General features: G+C 40.5%; 1 protein-coding gene and 1 long non-coding RNA gene across 2 annotated transcripts in view; one reads left to right on the forward strand and one right to left on the reverse strand.

Annotated features, from left to right (window-relative positions):
• The window catches only part of LOC309494997 (uncharacterized protein), a 730,899-nt gene that overhangs the window by 548,866 nt on the left and 162,127 nt on the right, over nucleotides 1–19,906 (forward strand). The gene's annotated exons all lie outside the window — the stretch shown is intronic.
• Nucleotides 15,414–17,163, reverse strand: LOC309495031. The gene is made up of 3 exons (XR_014204519.1): nucleotides 16,425–17,163; nucleotides 15,574–15,803; nucleotides 15,414–15,473 (listed from the first exon to the last, which is right to left on the reverse strand). It is a non-coding gene; the product is annotated as an uncharacterized lncRNA (long non-coding RNA).

Consider the following 19,906-nt stretch of genomic DNA (forward strand, 5'->3'; position numbering starts at 1 on the left):
TGTAAATCCCTCCCCAAACGTTTCTGATTGGTGCCGCGATTTCGGCGGCACAGAAATGAGTTTGAATGGGCTCTTCTCCAGACTATCCTGGAGAGAGAATAAAAATTCGCCGGAAGTAGTCTGGGTTTTCCCAGGCTAGTGTGCGCCAGAAAGAATATAATAATCATTTATAATAATAATTATTCTTATATAATAATTTCAAAGGCATGATATGTTGTAGTCATTTTGAAAGTACACAAATAGACATATAAATGTTACTGTTTCGAATGAGAGTATTAAACGACAGTAGCTATTAAATCCCCCGTTGAGCAACACATCCAAGTGATGTCGGGTGTCGCAGCCTGTTCGTTATTAAAATAAAACACAGTCAACCAAACATATAAAACGTTATTCTGCTTAATTGGTCTGTTGACATTCCAAACTAATTTCCCTTGCAGTGGAGATGCTGATTTACGTGTAGGCCTATATTGGGACTCGAATGAAGTACGAAGCCTTCTTTACATTATTAATTATCATCCAAATGTTACATTGCAAATATGGATAGGCTACTGGACGAATAAGAGATGCCCGAAACCAACGTCTGCTCTGTACAGTTTCAGTTTCTCGTTAAAATACGCATATTATGTTATTAATAGTGTTAATAACTCGTTTTTCGTTCTCAATATTCGAATGTCAAATTTTCAAATTGAATAGTTCAGCATCACACACCATGAGATGGGTTAAAGGTGAACTAAGTAACTTTTTTACCTTAACTGAACAGCTTCGGAGTCATTGGAATAGTTATATGACTTTTTTCGGGTTGAATGGTGGTCGTCTCGCACCCCCGAAGCGCCTGTGAGCCGGAAAACCACCCTTGCAACTTTGGCCCGGCAGGCCGCCGGCCTCAGCGTCAGGAAGTATTGCGTGATATCAGGTCTCGCGATGTAACGAATTGCTTTACGGCAAAAAAATCTGCTAAAATTCTGTCAATATTGCGCTCCCTCACGCTGTTCGAACTCGAATGAAGAAGACGTTTTATAGAAAGTCCCATCTGCTTTGATGTCATTGATCTACTAGCCTCTGGTATCTGAGAGTCGCCAACGAGTTTTTCGTCAATGTTGTCAAATATCTATTCCAAAGCTGTAGGGGGATGTGACGGCAAGTGATCGAGGAGACAATAGCAAGTAAAACTGGTTCTTTATTGACACAAGTCAACCAGACTCAGAACGTGTAGGAAGAAAACGGGAACAGATACAGTCAATGCAGGAATTTCTCACGATCCTCAGGGAGAGCTCAGGGTGCGTCGGTAACGCAGGCTTGCGTGGGCAACTCGGTGAAGCACGGTCAGATGAGTGAGGTGAATTCCCAGTGAAGACACGACGTGAAGACAAACTGCACTGACGATAATCCAAACGGAACTCAGGCTGGAGACACGAGGAAGAACAGGAACTGAACGGGGAACATCCACAAACAACGATCTGACAAACACAAGACGCACACGGTGAGTATAAGTAGCCATCTGGAATGAGGAACACCTGTCCACGCCCACACACTCATACACACACACACCACACGCAAGGAAGAGTCAATGAATTCCTCAACCGTGACAGTACCCCTCCCCCTAGGAACGCCTCCTGGCGCTCCCAGGAGCTCCTACCTGTTGATTGTAATCATCAATAAGGGATTGATCCAGTATGTCCCTAGCAGGAACCCAACTTCTCTCCTCCGGACCGTAACCTTCCCAGTCCACCAGATACTGGAATCCGCGTCCCCTCCGTCTCGAGTCCAGAATGCGATTTACCGAATAAGAGGGTTCCCCGTCTACGAGACGCGGCGGTGGGGGAACCGGGGCCGGCGGATTAATGGGAGCATAAAATACGGGTTTTAATTTGGAAACATGGAACACGGGATAAATTCTCCTGTACGCAGGATGAAGTTTGAGTCGGACTGTCACCGTACTAATGACTTTGGTGACAGGAAACGGGCCAATGAATTTAGGAGCTAACTTATTCGAAACGGAACGGAGAGGAATATTCTTGGTGGAATGCCACACTTTGGAACCGACGACGTATACGGGAGGTCTTGACCGGTGGCGATCGGCCTTGACCTTGGTGCGCGCCCTTACTTGGAGCAGAGTCTCACGGGCTCTGGTCCATGTACGGTGACACCTCTGGACGAAGGCGTGAGCAGAGGGGACCGCGACTTCGGATTCCAGACTAGGAAAAATTGGTGGCTGGTACCCTAAGCCAGTGGTTCCCAAAGTGGGTGCCGCGGCACCCTGGGGTGCCGTGACAACTGGCTAGGGGTGCCGCAGAATCTCAGCTTTATTTTCCAATTTAAACAGCCTAAAATAACTATCGTACCATATAATAACCTTTTACAGCCAAGGTTATAATTGTTAACGAAAACGAACGAAAAAACGAAAACTAGGTGGGAAAAAACGCTATTTAAAACACGCAGCGTATTCGTTCAGCTGTATTTCCTTTCCCTGCTCTCTCTGTCACTCATGCGTCTCTCACATGCGCGCGCACACACACACACACACACACACACACACACACACACACACACACAGCTCCTCCCCTCCGTGCACACCGCGTCTCCATGAGAACGAGTGTTCGTTCGACGTTGAAAGCAAGTTCGCGAAAGGTTGGTCTCTCTATCTCGTGAACACCTTTACACAATCACACATTAAAAAGTGGTATAAAAATATTTTTAATTCTGAATATAAATTTGTCAGTGTGTTATTGTCGACCCGAGAAGCGATTGCGCCTTCTTTAGAAAGTTAACTAGTCGCAAGTTTGAGGAAAAATGCACTTTTTGGTTGTGGTTGTCGATGTCAAAACACTATATAAGCTGTGATTCAAATATTAAATAATGTTATGTCATTATGTCTTTTTGAATCTTGCCCCTGACAAATAACCCAAATTACAAAAAAAAAGACTAAAACTGCAACACATTCTCATCCCCAAATCGTCACTTTCAAACATTCTTCAATATCCGACGCACAAAGCACCCTTTAGCGTCCATATGTGACGCTTCGGTTATGGGTAGGTTTAGGCGTCATGTAACTGACGCTTTCGAAAGTTCGTCAATATCCGACGCACAAAGCACCCTTAGCGTCAATATGTGACGCTTCGGTTATGGGTAGGTTTAGGTCTGTGGTAGGGTTATGCGTCACATATGGACGCTAAAGGGTGCTTTGTGCGTCAGATATTGAAGACATTTTGAAAGCGTCAGTATATGACGATTTGGGGATGAGAACGGTCTGAAAACTAACACTAAAACTAATAAAAACTAAACGAAAACTAAGCATTTTCAAAAAATAAAAACTAAACTAAACTAGCAAACCCACTTTAAAAACGAATTAAAACTAAACTGAATTTGAAAACAAAAAGTCAAAACGAAATAAAAATAAAAATAAAAACTAATGAAAAAATGCAAAACTATAATAGGCTAACCCTGTTTACAGCATATTTTAAAATCATATCAAAACACCAACATATGCAAAAATATTTGGAGTTGTTTATTATTATTTAAAGAGTTAAGTATCTTTAAATCTGTTTTATTCCAATGATTCTCACATACAGTAGCCTTATTGGTTAAAATCAGTCTGTTGACGTGTGTCCAGTTATTAATGGACTGATGATTCATCTGAAGGGGTTGTTTCGCCTCATATTATGTCTGTTGTAATGCATTCATAATAAATTCATGCTGCTGTTTATGCTTCATTGGTTGTTTGCTCATCTGGATATAATTGTATATATGTATGCACATATGTTCGTTTAGTTTAATTGGGTTAGGGTGCCGTGGAAAAAAAAACACTACAAAGGGGTGCCATGCTTTCAAAAAGTTTGGGAACCACTGCCCTAAGCTACACTCAAACGGAGATAGGCCCGTAGATGACACTGGTAACGAGTTGTGTGCGCACTCCACCATAGAAAGTTGTTGACACCAGGAGGAAGGATTCTTTGACACCACACATCGCAACATTCTCTCTAAATCTTGGTTGGCTCTCTCGGTCTGACCGTTGCTCTGGGGGTGATAACCCGAGGACAGACTGACAGTGGCCCCCAGTAATCTACAAAACTCCTGCCAAAATTTGGAGACAAATTGGGATCCCCTGTCAGAGACCACGTCCGTCGGGAGGCCATGTAACCGAAAGACGTGATCGATGACAGTCACCGCTGTTTCCTTGGCTGAAGGCAATTTTGGCAAGGGAATAAAATGAGTCGCCTTCGAGAACCGGTCCACTACGGTTAAAACAACCGTATTGCCTTGGGAAGGCGGGAGGGCGGTAACAAAATCTAGCGCAATGTGGGACCAAGGTCTCGAAGGGACGGACAGCGGTTGAAGAAGCCCATCTGGGGGTCGATTGGAAGTCTTACCAATCGCACAGACCGAGCAAGCCAAAACAAAATCCCGAATGTCGCGAGCCATAGACGGCCACCAAAATCGTTGCTTAGCTAGAAATCTAGTACGGTTTACTCCTGGGTGACAGGCTACATTGGAACAATGAGCCCACTGAATAACGTCGGACCGTAATCCCTCCGGCACAAACAATCGGTTCGGTGGGCACCGGGACGGAGGCGTTACCCCTTCTAAGGCCGTCTTGACCTTCGATTCGACCTCCCATCGGAGTGTGGAGATGAATAGAGTCTCCGGTAAAATGCACTCAGGAGTGGACGGGCGTTCGGATGGATCAAAAATACGAGATAAAGAATCGGGTTTGATGTTTTTAGAACCCGGGCGGTACGAAAGAGTAAAATCAAAACGACCGAAAAAAAGAGCCCACCGAGCCTGCCTGGAGTTGAGTCTTTTGGCAGATCGAATGTATTCTAAGTTCTTGTGATCAGTCCAGACGATAAAAGGTACCCCCGACCCTTCTAACCAATGTCGCCATTCTTCCAATGCTAACTTGACTGCCAACAACTCCCTGTTACCAATGTCATAGTTACGTTCGGTAGGCGATAAACGATGAGAAAAGAACGCGCAAGGATGCATCTTGTCGTCTGAAGAAGAGCGCTGAGAAAGCACTGCGCCTACCCCCACCTCTGACGCGTCGACCTCCACCACAAACTGACGTGACAGATCAGGGGTCGTGAGAATGGGCGCCGAAACGAAGCGGCTCTTCAGGTTGGCGAATACAGATTCGGCTGTTTCGGACCACCTGAACGTCGTTCTGGGGAGGTCAAGGCAGTCAGAGGTGCGGCTAGTTGGCTGAAATTACGAATGAAACGTCGGTAAAAATTGGCGAACCCCAGAAACCTCTGTAGGGCCTTACGGGAATCTGGACTTGGCCAATCCACCACAGCCTTAACCTTGTCAGGATCCATACGCACTCCCTCAGACGAAATGACGTAACCTAGGAAAGGGACAGACTGTGCATGAAAAGCGCATTTCTCCGCCTTGACAAAAAGCCCATTCTCTAGCAACCTCTGAAGCACTCGTCTGACGTGCTGAACGTGTTCCTGGAGAGACGAAGAAAAAATCAATATGTCATCCAGGTAGACATAAATAAACTGATCGACCATGTCTCTCAGCACGTCATTGACGAGTGCCTGGAAGACCGCTGGGCTATTGGAGAGCCCGAAAGGCATAACCAAATATTCAAAGTGCCCCCTGGGGGTGTTAAAAGCGGTCTTCCATTCATCCCCCTTCCTGATGCGGACCAAATGATAAGCATTACGTAAGTCCAGTTTTGTAAAGACCGACGCTCCCTGCAACCTCTCGAAGGCTGAAGACATCAACGGCAAAGGATAAGTATTCTTTACCGTGATGTTATTCAGCCCTCGGTAGTCAATGCAAGGTCGCAGAGAACCGTCCTTCTTCCCCACAAAAAAGAACCCCGCCCCCGCTGGAGAAGAGGAAGGTCGGATGAATTTGGATGCCAGAGAATCAGAAATATATTTCTCCATGGCCTCCCTCTCGGGAACAGACAGAGAGTAAAGCTTGCCCTTGGGCGGAGACGTACCTGGCAGTAGATCTATAGCACAGTCATAGGGACGATGCGGAGGAAGAGAAGCAGCTCTGGACTTACTGAACACTTCCTTCAGGTCGAGGTACTCAACGGGCACGTTTGACAAATTCACCGGCTCCTCCTGCAAGGGTTTGAGTTGCCCACAGCAATCTCGCCGGAAGGAGAGTGGAAGAGGTTTTCTGAGTGGAGACCCCGCCCGACAGAATCCTCTTCTCTACTGCCGGGCTCGCTCTTTTACCGGGCAGTTATTGAGAAAGTGACCAGAGCCTCCACAGTACAAACATAATCCTCGGGATCTCCTTCTCTCCCTCTCCTCCCGAGAGAGCCGGGCTCGACCCACCTGCATGGGCTCGTGATCATCGACAGGGCTGACCGCATCACGACCGCTGGGCTGTGGGGGTCCCAAAACTCTATGAGCCGGAGTTGTACGGGTGCGTTGCTCCAAGCGACTCAGACGAGCATCCACTCGTAGTGCCAGGTCAATCAGTTCGTTGAGACTCGTGGGTAGCTCCAGGGCGTAGATTTCGCGTTGGATGCGGTCAGCCAGCCCATGCAGGAAGACGTCCCACTGCGCCTCCTCGTTCCAGCGGCACTCTGCAGCGAGGGTGCGGAACTCGATGGAATAGTCAGCTACTGGTCTTTCTCCCTGGACGATGTCCGTGAGCTGACGAGCCGCTTCTCTCCCGGAGACTGCCCGGTCAAACACCCTCTTCATCTCTTCTGAGAGTGCCGTGAACGAGGAACAGCATGGTCGTTGGTTCTCCCACACCGCCGTCCCCCACAGAGCTGCACGCCCAGACAGCAACGTGAGCACAAAAGCCACTTTCGAATCCTCAGTGCAGAATGTCTGAGGCTGAAGGGAAAAAAACATAGAGCATTTGGTCAAGAAAGCTCTACAATAGCTTGGCTCACCCGAATATCTCTCTGGCGTCGGTAAACGGGGCTCTGATGGACGATTCGGTGTGGGAGGAGTGGGGGGAACCGGCAGTGGGGTTGGCGCAGCGGGCATCGCAAGTTGTTGTATTTGCTGGGTGAGCCCTGACACCTGCGTTACCAACGCTTGCACCGCTCGGCCGGTCGTGGCGAGATGCTCCTCCTGCCGTTCCATACGAGCTGAACTGTGAGCGAAATAATCCGCGAGCTCGGGGTTGCTTGCTGCCTCCATGATGGTCAGATCGTTCTGTGACGCAAGTGATCGAGGAGACAATAGCAAGTAAAACTGGTTCTTTATTGACACAAGTCAACCAGACTCAGAACGTGTAGGAAGAAAACGGGAACAGATACAGTCAATGCAGGAATTTCTCACGATCCTCAGGGAGAGCTCAGGGTGCGTCGGTAACGCAGGCTTGCGTGGGCAACTCGGTGAAGCACGGTCAGATGAGTGAGGTGAATTCCCAGTGAAGACACGACGTGAAGACAAACTGCACTGACGATAATCCAAACGGAACTCAGGCTGGAGACACGAGGAAGAACAGGAACTGAACGGGGAACATCCACAAACAACGATCTGACAAACACAAGACGCACACGGTGAGTATAAGTAGCCATCTGGAATGAGGAACACCTGTCGCTGATTCTCCCGGGGAATAATCAGCGACCACGCCCACACACTCATACACACACACACCACAAGCAAGGAAGAGTCAATGAATTCCTCAACCGTGACAGGGGAGCTCTATAGAGAAACCTGCGAGCAAAAAGCGAGAATACAGAGAAGAAATTCCCGAAACTGCATAGCCCTGCTTTAAATAGAGAGATTAAAAAATATCCAATTTCTCTCCAAAACAGTACCAGTTTTTGTGTTCTGATAAAGGAATGAGAATCTCTACTATTAACAATTTACCTCACCCTAATAAACTGAAAAAGGCTAAGACTGTGAGCTAACACTAATTACGCTGTAATTCCATGCCATTAAATATGATCCAATGTAAAACGTAAATACACATTGTTCTATAAGGGTGGCATCATCCCTTACATTTTACACAGCTACATTTACTCACATTGTAATGCTGATAATATAATTTGTAAGGAAAATTGTGCATTAAATAGGGAAGTATATCCGGGGAAACTTTTACAACTGAAATGTTTTTATAGCAGAATTTTTATAGACATGCATTTTCAATCAGTGGATTTTTTTGTTCTGAATTCTTAGACTTCAAATTTCCAGTTTTTAAAAATACAGCATCAAGTTTTCAAGATGAAGAAGAAATTCGTAACATCAAATTCAATATTCTAAAATTCAAAACGCAGAAATTCAGATACAGAAAGTAGGTCAGAGGTCATCCACAGGGAAGAGTAGAGGGTTCCAGAAAAGTCGAACAGAGCATTTTGGCCAATCACAGCTGCTGTTTGTTTGTGGTGCTCGTGACTGTCCGTCCACAAGTCTGCATTGCCTGAAGTTTGGTTTATCCTCGCCGATTCCGCACAAACGTGAAGGTGCGCTGAAAAAATGACGTCATTGCGGTGTATGCGGGCGTGCGCGTTGAGTGGGCGAGACCCCATTTCGAGTGGTGGTGTGCACAGCATTTTTTTTTTTTTTTTTTTTGATTCCTGATGGTTTAGACTAGAGGACAATTGCTCGGAGTCGCCCTGGTCCTGAGACTTCCACAGGCGATATGTGTACATTTTTTATATTTATACCACTTCTATTATTGGTTATAGTACCATAATAACAAAAAGTGTTTATGAAATAAATTGCCTGCCCTATACCTTAAAGAATTAAAAGTTGGTCAAACTTGATTTTCATGCTAAATGGCTCCATTTTGTGATTTCCATGAATTCCCTTCATGTTCTGTTTCAGTTCATTTAAGATGCAAAGATCAAAGTCGCCAGACCCCAGCTGTGTGTCCATGAAGAGTGATCGGTCAATGGATCCTCCACGTCACTTTAGTGGACACACTGATCCTGGGTTTAGGTGAGTGCTTTACTAAACCATTTATCTTTTTACATCTGTGTTGAAACTAAGGAAAGTGTTCATTATTAATGCTGTAAAGGGACTTGAGTGCCTGTATGTGTAATGCATTTCAGAAGTTATTTAAAAGATCTTAATGAACATCTCGCATATATGGATGTGCATTTGCTGTAAAGTCTCCAAAAGCATAATAAATATTAATGGAATAATTCAGTCACCCGAATCAGTTTATTACTAAAGTCATGAATTTAAGAGTGTGATTTACATTCACTTGTGTTCATCTCAATGCACAGACCAGATCCTCCAGACCCCAGCTGTGTGTCCATGAAGAGTGATCGGTCAATGGATCCTCCACGTCACTTTAGTGGACACATTGATCCTGGGTTTAGGTGAGTGCTTTACTAAACATTTATCTTACTAAGAAAATTGTTCATTATTAATGCTGTAAAGGGACTAAAGTGTCTATGTAATGCGTTTCAGTGCAATTGCTAATACAATGTTATATAAGAAATGTATTGCAACATTATGATGTCCAGAAATCAGTTTCAATAGTACATTGAGTTTAATGTATCAACATAGAACTCATGTTTAATGTGATAGTTTAAGAAAAACTATCCATAGGGTTTTATCAAGAAAAAAACCATAGGGTTAACAGTATTTCCAACAACTAGAAAATCTAAGGGTTCTTACTTCTTTCACACCTGCCTCATTTAGTTCTGTTGAATCGCACTAGAGTTCGTTTTCCCCCTTGGTGCGGTTCGCTTGGGCAGGTGTGAATGCAGCAATCGCACTCGGGTGCGCACCAAAAGCGGTACGCTTTCAAACGAACTCTGGAGCGGTTCGTTTGTGGTGAGAACGTGATCCGACCTCGAACAGACCCAACTGCCAAAGAACAGGCTATGATTAGCTACAGTTACAGTGCAATTTTATTTACCATCATCGCGGTACCCACCACCATCAGCAGTTTTGCATTACAGTATTTGCAATAACCACCCCTTGTCCAAAACTGAGCGTATTGTCTAAAAGAAGAGTTATGACTGCTGCGTATGTGCTTCACCACACAGATTTAACTCCGCACAGCTAATAAAACCGTCTGGGTGCAGATTAATATTTAATATTTCTGATATATAAATATTTCTCTGAAATGCGTTAAGTTGCACATAAGTAAGCCCAGGACCTGCCCTGAACAGTTTAATATGCGGTACGCAGAGCCATAGGACTATTATTTTGTTGAATAAACCTGGGGAACTACCGATGACGTCACATGCTCAGATTTTCTTGACCAATCGGCTGACAGGGGCGCCTCATGACCGTCCACATGTGCAAGACGAATTTTGAAGTCATTTATTCGTTTTTTGCCCGTGAACTAAAAAAACGAAAAATCAAGCCGAAATCTCGTTTTTTTGTTTTTTGGAAAAAACGAATAAAGGCGCCGTTTCTCGTTTCTGCTTATTTCATTTCAAATAGGAAATGAAATGGACGGAAGATACCCTGATTCAATCCGTGTAAATCAGGGTATCTTCCGTCCATTTCATTTCCTATTTGAAATGAAATAAGCAGAAACGAGAAACGGCGCCTTTATTCGTTTTTTCGTTTTTTCCAAAAAACGAAAAAAACGAGATTTCGGCTTGATTTTTCGTTTTTTTAGTTCACGGGCAAAAAACGAATAAATGACTTCAAAATTCGTTTTGCACATGTGGACGGTCATGAGGCGCCCCTGTCAGCCGATTGGTCAAGAAAATCTGAGCATGTGACGTCATCGGTAGTTCCCCAGGTTTATTCAACAAAATAATAGTCCTATGGCTCTGCGTACCGCATATTAAACTGTTCAGGGCAGGTCCTGGGCTTACTTATGTGCAACTTAACGCATTTCAGAGAAATATTTATATATCAGAAATATTAAATATTAATCTGCACCCAGACGGTTTTATTAGCTGTGCGGAGTTAAATCTGTGTGGTGAAGCACATACGCAGCAGTCATAACTCTTCTTTTAGACAATACGCTCAGTTTTGGACAAGGGGTGGTTATTGCAAATACTGTAATGCAAAACTGCTGATGGTGGTGGGTACCGCGATGATGGTAAATAAAATTGCACTGTAACTGTAGCTAGCCTGTTCTTTGGCAGTTGGGTCTGTTCGAGGTCGGATCACGTTCTCACCACAAACGAACCGCTCCAGAGTTCGTTTGAAAGCGTACCGCTTTTGGTGCGCACCCGAGTGCGATTGCTGCATTCACACCTGCCCAAGCGAACCGCACCAAGGGGGAAAACGAACTCTAGTGCGATTCAACAGAACTAAATGAGGCAGGTTTGAAAGAAGTAAGAACCCTTAGATTTTCTAGTTGTTGGAAATACTGTTAACCCTATGGTTTTTTTCTTGATATTTTGTGACTTTCTCATTTATCATGACGAACATGCAAAGTTTCAACATGCTGATGTGTTTTGACATAGCCTATACAAACAAAATGACTATAGTAGCCTAGGCTACGTTCCTGATGTTCACGGGCCAATTTGACCCAAACATTTTAACACTCTAATGCAACTGTAGGCTACTGACCCAAAATAATAAAATTGCTTGGTTATATTTTGTTATTTTGTTTGTTTTTTTACAACCTTATGAAGCTAAAATTAGCTTTTCCACACTTATTTTAATACAGAAAAATATTTTGTCAGCCACAGATGGTAAAAATGAGTCATCATTTATTTTTTCAATCTACCTGAAATAATATTAAACCTTTGTTTGTTGGTATTTTGTGACTTTTTTTCATTTATCATCATGATCATGCATGCAAAGTTTCTACATGCTGATGTGTGTTGACATACAAACAAAATTACTATTACATTTGTGATGTTCCCGCCCGGGTCAATTTGTCCCTCAGCTATTAAAATGCAATACGGACACATGTGTTTGTATGACAGGGCACGTCAACTCCAGTTCTAAAGTGCAAGTGTCTTAAAGTGATCTAACCCTATGAAAAAGCTAAATCACGTTGTTCAGAATTAATTGCAAATTACAGATGAAAATCTTTGTCAGACAAATAAGCTCTCATTTCTATATTCAAGATATCCTTTTATGATTTTCAAAGGCAGCTTTACAGAGCCAATAAATGAATAAAAAACATTTATTTGATGTATGTTTTTGTTATGTTTTGTTTCTCACTCCCATGTGAGTGAATAATGAGCTTTCCCACAATTTTGCTCAGTGTGGCACAAGACTTTGACATAGACAGCAGGAAAAATGAGCTCCCAAAAATTGACATTTAAATAAGTAATTTCACAGGTTTTTGATGATACTGATACAGATGAAGATGTTTCCGAGTTAGAGGATGCTTCAGAGATTGAGGAAAATGTTGTTGAAGATACAGAAAATGAATGAAACTAGGGAAACTAGGGAACTATGTCTATAGGAAACTAAAGGGAAAGTTAACTTAGGAAAAGTCAACATTATTTTCATACAGCTACATTGAATTGTTCAGTTATGATGTTATAAGCATAAAATGTATAAGAAAAAATGAAAACGTAAAAAAAAAAAAAATATGGAAAAAAAGTCAGTAGGCCTACACTGTTTATAAAAAGAAAACGGTTTTAAAAAATGGTTAAAAAAACAATTTGACCAAGGCTACGTTCAGCATATAGCGCTTATTTTAGATTTTTTTAATGTTTGACAACATCTTCCTCCACTCTTTGAACAATTTTAATTAACATTAGCCTATTCGTTATTAACAAAGAGAATAAGACGGATGAGATAACACAAGTAAATGAAAGACCTATGGATTAACCTTTCAAACGAATGCGGTTCATTGTTATTTTTTAATGAAAACACAACAACAATAAAATAGTAGGCTACAATAAAAAAATAAAAAAAAACTCCTGCATAGTATTAAACTTGAATTAACAAAACGATTAAGACAGAATAACAACAGCATAGGCTAACAAATAAATAAAATATATTTGGAAATGTCCCTTTAAAATGAACACTGTTATTAAAACTTTTTGTTGTTGTTGTTGTTTTCAAAGACAAACTCACTTCTTTACTAACAAAATCTTGCGCTTTTTCCTCCGCTATCGTCCTGTCAATCATCTCGCTCTCGCAGCTATGATTAGCTACAGTTACAGTACAATTTTATTTACCATCATCGCGGTACCCACCACCATCAGCAGTTTTGCATTACAGTATTTGCAATAACCACCCCTTGTCCAAAACTGAGCGTATTGTCTAAAAGAAGAGTTATGACTGCTGCGTATGTGCTTCACCACACAGATTTAACTCCGCACAGCTAATAAAACCGTCTGGGTGCAGATTAATATTTAATATTTCTGATATATAAATATTTCTCTGAAATGCGTTAAGTTGCACATAAGTAAGCCCAGGACCTGCCCTGAACAGTTTAATATGCGGTACGCAGAGCCATAGGACTATTATTTTGTTGAATAAACCTGGGGAACTACCGATGACGTCACATGCTCAGATTTTCTTGACCAATCGGCTGACAGGGGCGCCTCATGACCGTCCACATGTGCAAAACGAATTTAAGTCATTTATTCGTTTTTTGCCTGTGAACTAAAAAACGAAAACTCAAGCCGAAATCTCGTTTTTTCGTTTTTTGGAAAAAACGAAAAAACGAATAAAGGCGCCGTTTCTCGTTTCTGCTTATTTCATTTCAAATAGGAAATGAAATGGACGGAAGATACCCTGATTCGTGTATCATTCGTTCAGTTGTTTTTTGAATTAATATTGAATATAGAAAAATGAGAAAACGGTTCCTTTTTCATTTTTTACAAAAAAATGAAAAACAAGAATTCAGCTGGATTTCTCGTTTTTCTTTCTCAGTTGGAAAAATGAATAAACAGCTTTAATATTCGATTTCTACACATGGGCGGGAATTAAACGCCCATTTCCTCTGATTTGTCAGCCGAAGATCAAACTGTTCCGTCATCAGAGTTATCCCCCATTTCGAGTGGTGGTGTGCACAGCATTTTTTTTTTTATTGATTCCTGATGGTTTAGAGGACAATTGCTCTGAGTCGCCCTGGTCCTGAGACTTCCACAGGCGATATGTGTACATTTTTTATATTTTATACCACTTCTATTATTGGTTATAGTTTTAACCATAATAACAAAAAGTGTTTATGAAATAAATTGCCTGCCCTATACCTTAAAGAATTAAAAGTTGGTCAAACTTGATTTTCATGCTAAATGGCTCCATTTTGTGATTTCTATGAATTCCCTTCATGTTTTGTTTCAGTTCAGTCCAGATGCAAAGGTCAAAGTCATCAGACCCCAGCTGTGTGTCCATGAAGAGTGATCGGTCAATGGATCCTCCACGTCACTTTAGTGGACACACTGATCCTGGGTTTAGGTGAGTGCTTTACTAAACCATTTATCTTTTTACATCTGTGTTGAAACTAAGAAAAGTGTTCATTATTAATGCTGTAAAAGGACTTGAGTGCCTGTATGTGTAATGCATTTCAGAAGTTATTTAAAAGATCTTAATGAACAGCTCACATATATGGATGTGCATTTGCTGTAAAGTCTCCAAAAGCATAATACATATTAATGGAATAATTCAGTCACCCGAATCATTTTATTACTAAAGTCATGAATTTAAGAGTGCACTGTAAAAAATTTAACGTAAAATCAACAGTAACTTACTGGCAACAAATATCCAGCAAGCTTCAGTATTTTATTCCACGGTAAAATTACTGTAAATCTGACAACAGTACTTCACAGCATACCGTATAATAACTTACAGCATTTTTATACTGTAAAATTAATTACAGTGCTGATTTTTGCACTGTATTTTAAAATACTGTAAAGTTACTATGCAGTATAATTGATTATGGTATTTTTATATACACAACATATAACCAACTACAATCTGTTACACACTTAAAAAAAGAATGAAAGCTAAAGTTGTGTATGCAAAAAATATTTCACACAGTTACATTACTGATTTTTAGATGTTACGTCAATTATGACAACACACAGAAGTCAGTTTAAAATTCTTTATTAAAATTTAATTCATTAAACTAGAAACCCTTCAGACTTGGCAGGGCCAAGCAAAGAGCAAAACTCATCCTCAGCACACTGCAATCTCGAACTGTACACACTGAAAGAAATGAACAACATTTTCAACACTGCACAGACGTGACACAGAGAGATTACTTTTATGAATTTTAGTGCCTTATTCAATAACTGAAAATGACTTACCTCTGTTTTTAATGAAGGAGTAAAACTCATCCTCAGCACACTGCAATCTCGAACAACTGTACACGCTGAAAGAAATGAAAAACATATTCAACACTGCACAGACGTGACACAGAGAGATTACTTTTATGAATTTTAGTGCATTATTCAATAACTGAAAATGACTTACCTCTGTTTTTAATGAAGGAGTAAAACTCATCCTCAGCACACTGCAATCTCGAACAACTGTACACGCTGAAAGAAATGAAAAACATATTCAACACTGCATAGACGTACACAGAGAGATTACTTATGAATTTTAGTGCATTATTCAATAACTGAAAATGACTTACCTCTGTTTTTAATGAAGGAGTAAAACTCATCCTCAGCACACTGCAATCTCGAACAACTGTACATGCTGAAAGAAATGAAAAACATATTCAACACTGCACAGACGTACACAGAGAGATTACTTTTATGAATTTTAGTGCATTATTCAATAACTGAAAATGACTTACCTCTGTTTTTAATGAAGGAGTAAAACTCATCCTCAGCACACTGCAATCTCGAACAACTGTACATGCTGAAAGAAATGAAAAACATATTCAACACTGCATAGACGTACACAGAGAGATTACTTTTATGAATTTTAGTGCATTATTCAATAACTGAAAATGACTTACCTCTGTTTTTAATGAAGGAGCAAAACTCATCCTCAGCACACTGCAATCTCGAACAACTGTACATGCTGAAAGAAATGAAAAACATATTCAACACTGCATAGACGTACATAAGAGAGATTACTTTTATGAATTTTAGTGCCTTATTCAATAACTGAAATGCCGAGACGCGAGAATTCATTCGGCGGGACTTTCTCTGCCTGTGTATTCACTTTAAATGTGCATCGTACTGACGTTATAAAATGTATAATATGACTAATAACACTGTGGTTGTCCATTCAATTAGTGTAGAACATAACTTACCGGTAGGGTTATGTTATAACGTTATATGTTAACATGTTGTATGAGGCCTCGATCGCGACAGGCAACACACACACACGGTGTAGCAGTAACGTTAACGTTAAGTTACACACAAGTGTTCAGAAACAAGAACATTTCGATTACTTTGTTCTAAACTTGAAAATAATAACTGACATTAACATCAAACCTTGTGATAACTAGTATTTGGCTAACGTTAACTGGCTAGAATGTTCGCGTTAAAAAGCTAACGTTACCTTAACTTTACCTTTCAAACTCACCACGATTAGGATACTTACAGTTAATGGTAAAACGAATATCTTCACATTTGTAGTGGTGGAACATTTAGAAATACACATTTTTAAGATTTTGAATACAATTGTACATCTTACCTGGCTAGTTCTTGCTGGTTCTGCGTGCTCCGTCCTCGAAGTCAGTCAGGATGAAATGGAAAATTCGAGTTTGACGGCTGACGGTTAGATGATTGGTTGCCAGGTGTATATCCCGTGCGATTCGCTCTTTATGTAATTAAGTGTGTAAATCTAAAGCAAAATAATAATAATAATAATAATAATAGTAAATCATGGAAATCGATTTCTATCTATTTTATTTTGCCTATATTATTGATCACTGGATGGGACTACATCTCCCATTCAAACATTTTAGGCTATAATAACCTTTGAGATTAGTTGGGTTTGTGACAAAATCTGGCAACCATAAAGAAAAAAAAGAAGAAAAAACACTCAAGCAAACTTAAACTTTTTTTTAACTATATTCTAAATGCCTTAATATATGGGTTACCTTATGAAACGATGTATTATAAAATTCCTAAGCTGAAATAACCTCAATAAACCAAAAAATGTCCTCTGTCGGGCTTGTCTGTTGGAATATACTGTCATCAATTTAACAGGAGTATAAGAATTACTGTAATTATTTTCTTCCCCCCACCAAAGAAAAGCATAAATTGACAGCAACTTTCCTGTAAATAGTTATACGGTGACAAAGCTGGAAATACAGCAAAAATAATGTAAAAGCTATAAAATTGACAGCAACTTACTGTAAACTGTTTCTACAGTAAACTTTCACTGAAAATACAGCAATAATACTGTGAAAACAACAGAAATCATTTACAGTGTGTGATTTACATTCACTTGTGTTCATCTCAATGCACAGACCAGATCCTCCAGACCCCAGCTGTGTGTCCATGAAGAGTGATCGGTCAATGGATCCTCCACGTCACTTTAGTGGACACATTGATCCTGGGTTTAGGTGAGTGCTTTACTAAACATTTATCTTACTAAGAAAATTGTTCATTATTAATGCTGTAAAGGGACTAAAGTGTCTATGTAATGCGTTTCAGTGCAATTGCTAATACAATGTTATATAAGAAATGTATTGCAACATTATGATGTCCAGAAATCAGTTTCAATAGTACATTGAGTTTAATGTATCAACATAGAACTCATGTTTAATGTGATAGTTTCATTCTTATGTCTACTCTAATACAATATATTGTTAGTCTTGAGATTATTCATATCAGTGAATAAATACATAGATCTGCTATCAACATTTCTATTCCCTAGTGGCCTGTAGGGCTGGTCCGAATACCATTTTTTGAGCTTCGAAGCTTCGGTAGTAATGAACATCGAATATTCGAAGCTTCGGAGAGAGGGGGCTGAACATATTCTTCTCTCTAATAAAGGCAAAATTCTCACAGAGTCTGTATGTCCGTTTGCATTTTGATTATTTCGAGAACCGTTCATCCAATCGACTTCACAAGGGAGTGCAGTGTCGCATTTGGTGCAATGTAGATGGACACGCGAGACACGACACATTCAGAATTAATAAACGTTTAGTAAACTAAAGAACAGCGCGAGCGGAAAGCAGCGCACCTCACGCGGGCAGGGCTTATATGCTTCGAGAACGGACACTGCACTAGTGATATAAAACGCACACACACAGGTCTGTTAACTTAAGCAATACTTTTAATAAGGTAGTCTAATATTTTTCTGACTAACAAATTACTGACACAGTAAAGGGTAGATTTAAATAAAGAAAAACGAAATTTAAATAAAGAAAAACGAAATTTAAATAAAGAAAAAACGAAATTTAAATAAAGAAAAACAAAATTTAAATAAAGAAAAACAAAATTTAAATAAAGAAAAAAACAAAATTTAAATAATGAAAAACGAAATTTAAATAAAGAAAAATGAAATTAAGTTAAATTAAAAACTATTATTTTTAGATTGATTAATTTAGATTGATAATAACGGGTAAAAAGGATAGTACATTTTGTTTCTATTATTCTATTTTCCACAATGTCAAAGCAACGCAGCTTAACCCAAAAAACAAGCTCAGGCATGCACTTCGGTCCATAGGCTACAAACTCCGCTGTTCTGCGCTCCAGCGAGAAAACACTCCCATTGCTGGAACACTGGGGTCGGTTCTATCTTTAGCATGCACGCGTTTTCCGCGTGGCTCGAGTGCGCCTGAGACGCGTGTCTCACGCAGGCAGTGTGCAAACTCCAACATGTTAACATGGGAGCCGAAAACGGACACGCCACGCAGCCAGTGTGTCGCCGGCCTTATTCAAGCGCGAATCGTGGGGGATTCCAGGAGAGCAAAAAAAAAAAAAAAAAAAAAAAGGAATATTCGCATTTCAAATCGAATACCAACCCACCGAACGAATATTCGAATATTCGGGTCCAGCCCTAGTGGCCTGGTGTTAGAATTTTGGTTAAGCGTGTCAGAGGCAGTGGCGGAAAAAGTACTGAAAAAACATACTCAAGGAAAAGTACCATTACATTCCAAAAAATGTAGTGTGAGTAGAGTAAAAAGTACTTGTCCAAATAACTAGTTGAGTAAGAGTAAAAAAGTAGCTTATTTAAAAGTACTCATAAGTAGTGAGTAGTGAGTACTGAGCTGCGGATTCTACCCCCTGATAATAAACACTGTGCACTACAATTAATAAAGTAAAAAAAACATTGCTCATACTGTAATTCACATTATCTTTGTCAGAAATATTGAAGAATATCATCCACATTTTTAAAATGCACTCTGTGCATGCTATTGTTGCACATAAAATATCAATGTTCATAACTGTGCAAAGAATTCAAAAACCTTTAGAAACTCACACGATAGTTCAGCATCACACACCTTGAGATGGGTTAAAGGTGAACTAAGTAACTTTTTTACCTTAAAGGGGTGGTTCGGGATTTTTGACATCGGACCTCATTTTTAAGTCAGCCTGGTTGTTATTCATCAGTGGAGACATTTTTTTTTCAAAATTATCCAGTCCTTATATTTGGATAGTTAGCCGATGCTAGGCTAGCGCGAGTCAATGGTATATGTTAGCCAGCCATTAAAAACCGTTTTACCCACTCCACAGTGCACCAAACGCAAATCAATTATAACACTAGACTATCGATGCAAATGTCCGTTGAGAGAATAATGTTAGAAATCAAACTTACCTTTCATCTCAATGATCCCAAAGGAACTAGTTTCTCAGCAGCTGCGGAATTTTACTTTGCTCTGGTTAGTAATGCGGCAAAAAGTAAACACAGAACAGAAGCGCACTGTAAATACACTTGCGTCATGTGTGTACCGGTGTCATGTGTGTACTGGTTGCCTAGGTAATCAATATCACTCCGCTGCTGCTGTAGACAAGGCTTATGATTACAGGGAACAAATTATAACTAATGCAATGTGATGAAAGGTAAGTTTGATTTCTAACATTATTCTCTCAACGGACATATACATCGATAGTCTAGTGTTATAATTGATTTGCGTTTGGTGCACTGTGGAGTGGGTAAAACGTTTTTTAATGGCTGGCTAACATATACCATTGACTCGCGCTAGCCTAGCATCGGTTAAC

This window comes from Leuciscus leuciscus (assembly GCF_965113295.1).
Source record: "Leuciscus leuciscus genome assembly, chromosome: 3".
Taxonomy (NCBI): Eukaryota; Metazoa; Chordata; class Actinopteri; order Cypriniformes; family Leuciscidae; genus Leuciscus; species Leuciscus leuciscus.